The following is a 6,000-nucleotide window of genomic DNA, read 5'->3' as shown; positions in this document are numbered from 1 at the left end:
AAATAACCCAAATGCCCAAACCGTGTACCCTATAATCCCAGCTGAAAATTGTCTAAACCCCTTGCCAAATGACCATGCTACCCCTCCAAATAATCCTTTCCCAACTAAGTCCTCAAGGGCACTCTAGTCCTTTCACTAATATTTCAATTCTACCATTTTCCAACTAAACTTGTTACTCACAACAGTAACTAATGGTTACCTAGGTTACTCAATCACCAATAACCATTACCCGCTAAATCTCAACTTAACCATAGAATTCCCAAGGTACCCCTAGGCTCCTCCCGAGCCGGGTATAGAAATCCCGTTGTGACTTTTAAGTTAATTTGCTCTCTAGGACCGTCTCAGCTCGTGCATCACAACAATAACACCACACTCACGTGGTACAATTCACAGAATACAATTATCACATATATGCCCTCAGCGGGCTAAAATTACCAATTTACCCCTATCATGCAAACGGGGTCCACATGCATATTTATTTCACCGAACATGCATACTAACCACGTAGTCATGCATCTCGAATGTTCAATTAGTCATATAACATGCTTTAAATCATAATCATGCATTTAACTCATCAAAGTCACACATAAATCCCACCATGCCCTCCTGGCACGCTAATCAAGGCCCTTAAGCCTTATTAGCGAATTTGGGTCGTTACAGGCATGGCCCCAACAGGAAGCATAAGGCTGCCTCTAATGGTGGGAACGACACCTAAGAGCAACACTGTCATGACCTTGTTCGTTGTAATCGACATCCCTTCTCCGTATAATGCCATGATAGGGTGACCAGCCCTGTATGACCTCCGAACAGTAACTTCCATCTTCCACCTGCTCGTCAGATTTCCAACTCGGACATGTATCAGGTTTCTTAAAGGGAATCTATTGGTGGGCAGGAAGTGTTATAATTCATTAGTGAAAAAGGCTAGAAAGGCAGGTTGTGCCGCGCAGCCTTTAGGCCCCAATAACCAGAAATAGGATGCAGCCCAAAGCGGGGGGGGGGGGGGGGGGAGAACATAGACCCTCATTTTGGTGATATTGATACAGAAGTAGGCCCAATCGAAGAATTAGAAGAAGTCCCCCTTGACCCAGAATACCCGACCAGGGTTGTCAAGGTGGGGAAAGGGCTGTTCAGAGACATAAGATTCGCTTTGATCTAGTGCCTTCGTGACAAGCAAGATTTTTTTGCCAGGTCCCATGAGGATATGGTTGGGATCTGCCCAACAGTTATAAGCCACACCCTTAATATTAATACCGACCACTTCAAGCCCATAGAACAAAAGAGGAGGTTACTTGACAAAGATAGGGCTAAGGAGGAGGTGGAGAAACTTCGGAATAAAAATTTCATTAAGGAAGATTTCTACCCGATATTGGCACCAAAACCTAATGGAAAATGGAGGGTATGCATAGAGTTCACACACTTAAATAAAGCATGCTTAAAAGACTGTTTCCCACTTCCAAAAATTGACCAGCTAGTGGACGCTACAGTCGGCCACGAGATTTTAACATTTATGGATGCTTACTCGGGGTACAACCAGATCACGATGCATCCCCTGACCAGGAACACACAAGATTTCACAGAGATGTGGGGCTATACTGCGATAGAGTCATGCCATTCAGCCTGAAAAATGCTGAAGCTACATATCAACAGCTGGTAAAACATATGTTTAGAGATCAAATTGGAAATAACATGGAAGTCTACGTTGATGATATGTTAGTGAAGTCCAAAAGCGTTGGGGGCACATTGGTGACTTGGAGGAATGTTTCAACATTCAGAGGTAGTGCGAAATGAAATTGAACCCCTTGAAATGCTCCTTTGGTGTAAGTTTGGGTAAATTTTTGGGGTTTATAGTGAACTCCAGAGGAATAGAAGCAAACCCCGAGAAAATAAAAGCGTTGATGGACATGCACTCACCATCCAGGATCAAAGATGTGCATAGCCTGACAAGGCATATAGCAGCACTAAGTGGGTTTGCATCCAAATCTATTGATAAGTGCATTTCGTTTTCAACATCCTCAGGGGGAGCAAGAAATTTGAATGGACTGAAAAGTGCGAACGAGCCTCCAAGTTGTAAAATAACAGCTAGCACCACCCTGATCCTTTCAGACCCTCTAGAAGGTGAAGAGCTGTGTATATATCTGGCAGTAATGGAACACGCTGTCAGGGTAGTCCTGGTCAGAGAGGAAAACAAAGTCTAGCACCCAGTTTACTATATTAGTAAAAGGCTAATCAAGGCAGAAAGCAGATACCCTTTAATTGAAAAATTGACTTACTGCCTGATTTTGTCTTCTAGAAAACATTGCCCATACTTCCAAGCTCATCCCATCAAGATCCTAAATAACCAACCATTGCGCCAAGTCCTGCAAAATTCAGACACCTAGGATCGGCTACTAAAATGATCTATAGAGCTAGGGCAGTATGAAATCACCTACCAGCCTCGAACAACAATTAAAGGTCAGGCTCTGGTAGACTTTGTTACTGAGTGTACAGGAGTACCAAAAACAGATGAGGAAATTTCCGAGCAACCATCAGAATATGGATCACCGCCCAGTACAGGTGCTGAACAGAACACCAAACAACAAGAGTGTAGTACTATGAATTTTGAGAATGAAGCACAAGTCTGGAATCTGCATGTCAATGACTCATCTACCGAACAACTGTCCGAAGTCAGTCTTACACTAATAACACCCGAAGGCAATGCATCCATTGGGCACTCCATTTTGGGTTTAATGCATCTAATAACAAAGAGTACGAAAGCATTAATCGTGGGCTCGAAGTTAGCAAAAGAAGTGAAGGCTGAATTCGTGGATATATACAGTGATTTGCAGCTTGTTGTCAATTAGGTCCTCGGTGAATACACTACTCAGGGAGAAAAAGTGATGGCCTATCTTAGTAAGATCAAGGACCTACTTGCTCAGTGCAAGAAATACACCATCCAACAGATACCAAGAGAACAGAATGCCACAGGAGAAACACTAGCCAGACAGGCCACCAGTGCTGTGGTGGATAAGGCCAACTTGGTTCCTATTGAGTACTTGGCAGAACCCAGTATCAACCAGCCAGAACCAATCCTTCTAATAGACAACACTCCATCCTGGATGACCCTAATTGTAGCCTATCCATAGTACATAACCTTGCCTACCAACCGTAATGAGTCTAGAAAAGTGATGAGGAAAGCTGCTTGGTACCTAATCCTGGATGGAGTTATGTACATAAGGGGATTTTCCATGCCACTGCTGAGATGTGTCAACCAACGAAAATTAGGACGGTTGCTGGAGGAGGTACATGAGGGTTTCTGTGGAAATCATGCTGGGGGCAATATCTGTCTAAGAAGATTTTAAGGCAAGGCTACGTCTGGCCAACTATGAATGAAGATGCCTTTGTATATGTTCGAAGATGTGACAAGTGTCAAAGATTTGCTTAGATACCCCGGGCAGCCCCAAATGAGCTTACTCAAATGCAAAGTCCATGGCCCTTCACCATTTGAGGAGTTGACCTTATTGGTCGGTTACCAAAGAGAAAGGGGGAGTAGAGTATGCAGTAGTGGCGGTTGATTACTTCACCAAGTGGACGGAAGCTGAGCCACTGGCAACCATCACTTCCAAAAAATTACTAGACTTTATGGTGAAAAATATAATCTGTAGGTTTGGTCTACCCAAAAAGATAGTGTCTGAAAAATGGCACCCAGTTTGACAGCCAACTGTTCACTGATTACTCTACTAGGCATTGCATCACAAAAAGCTTTTCAGCAGTCTCTTACCCTCAAGACAACAGGAAGGTAGAAGCAATTAATAAGACTCAAAGACACTCAGAAGAAGTTTCTAGAATAGGCCAAACCAAACTGGCTTGAGAGATTGCCTGAAGTGCTTTGGTTTTAATGGACTACTGAGCGAACAACCACTGGTGATACCCCATTTGCACTCACATAAGGGTATGAAGCAATGCTACCAGTTTAGGAGACTCCCCCATCTCACCAACGTGCGGCTCACAACCAAGATCATAACCACCAGTTGCTAGCCAAATCCTTAGACCATATTGAAGAAAGACACAAAAGGTCCAACATACGCCTGGCTGCCCACCAGCAAAAGGTTGCCTGGTACTTCAATTCCAAAGTTAAGGAACGAAAGTTTGATATGGGAGATATAGTCTTGCAAAGAATATTCCCATAAACTCGAGATGCGTTGGCATGAGTACTACGCCCAATCTAGGAGGGTCCTTACCAGGTTATAGAGATAGTACCGCCCGACATGTACAAGCTAGCCTAGTACGATGATGATCTCCTGTTAGTACCTATTCCTCAATAAAGATCACCTTCAAATGATCGTTGACTGGCTAGTACAGGCATGAACTTCCCCTACTACCGAATAACTCAAATTATTTATAAATGTAAGCTACAAGTGTAGCACAACTTGTATGGTTAATTTTCAGTCAATAAGACACGATTTTTTGTCCATTTTTACAAGCCTTAATTTACAATGATTATCTTGCTAATTAGTGCATATGGCACGGATTGTCGGCAGTGTATGGAACCTGTATAGGTTTTGGCAAACCCAAGCAGTCTCGAACAAGTTATTACAGACAACTCTGATCAATTAGCAAGTGACCAAGAGGATGACATACGAGTTATGAATCATGCTTGGTCACTTGGGGGGCACCATAGTCATACATGGACAAACTAAGGAAAAAAGCGTAATTAAAAGGACTTAGAAACGTTAATTTTATCAATGTTAAAGTGCTTGTGAGTTGCTCGATATGTACCAAGCAATAAAAAGAGTCATAAAACAATTTCTGTAGATAGGATTGAACAGTTTTTGTTTACAACTCATTCAAAAAAAATGAACAGCTATGATTTACAGTGCCGCACAGCTCCAAAAAAAAAAGTGTACGCTGAGTAGTAAGGAAAAATAAGATACGAGCAAATATACATTGAAAAGGAAAAACATTTTATAGATAAAGTGATAAGTGCTCGAGATTAAAGGCTGCTCAGATCAATCACGTTGTCTCAACAAAAATAAAAGATTGCTTGAGAATAAAGGCTTCTTGGTTCAGCCATTTTTGTTCAGGCAAAAAGGAAAGAAGTTCAACATGTAAAATACTGAAAGAAGAAACAAAGGCTTCTTGGCTCAGCCATTTTTTCAAGGGTCTTGGACTGGGTTGTCTTGCTGGATGTCAGGTTACTCGCCTGGAAGGCTTTGAGATTGATTAGTGTGGGTCTGGGCATCAATTGAAGCACTTAGGCTGGAAGGTAGGGCATCCTCCTTAGGGATCATAGTAATTGGCTCAAAGGCCGGCACTAGTTCTGGCTAAGGTGCTAAAGGTTGTTCAGTGGGAGCAGCCTTGGCCTCCGTCTTCTCCCGCTCTGTACAATAGTGCATAAGCTTGTTGAAAGCCTCCCCCAAGTGGTAGTAATCTGCCCCTTTTTTGCTTACCCAAAAGTTATAAAATGTGCTCATGCCAAAGTCCTCAAAGGCTTTAGCATCAGCAACTCTGCCAGTTTTCTCTTCATCAAGGGCCTTCACCAACTTGTCCCTCTCCTTCTAGGCCGCATTCCCCTCCTCAACATTTTTCTCAGCTATGTACTTCATCTCTTCCACCCTCCTCTCCAGCCAATTGACATCTAGGTTCCTTTGCTCAGCGGTGGCTTTGAGGCTCGCATTGTCTTTGGTAACCTGCTCGGAGGTCCTCTATAGCTCTTGGACCTGCTTGGTCATCCGAGTAACTTGGGAGGCATTTTCCTCAGACTCATTTTTCAAGCTGCCCATCTACTTGTTCACCACCTTGGCACGATAGTGAGCATAGCTGAGAGCCAAGATGGTCTACAACAAGAAAATAAGTTAGGAAAAGTAACAAAGATGAAAAATTAACAAAACATCAGACAGATCAAGTACTTACTCTGACGACGTCCTAGAGCCTAGTGCTAGTGATGTACTCAAAGAGATTTGGTGCCCAGGGTAGCCATGAAGTTGCCTTGGGAAGAGGACACCCTTTTTACATGCCCCTGGT

Source organism: Humulus lupulus, chromosome 5 (genome assembly GCF_963169125.1).
Source record: "Humulus lupulus chromosome 5, drHumLupu1.1, whole genome shotgun sequence".
NCBI classification, from domain to species: domain Eukaryota; kingdom Viridiplantae; phylum Streptophyta; class Magnoliopsida; order Rosales; family Cannabaceae; genus Humulus; species Humulus lupulus.
This window is presented reverse-complemented; position numbering follows the sequence as displayed.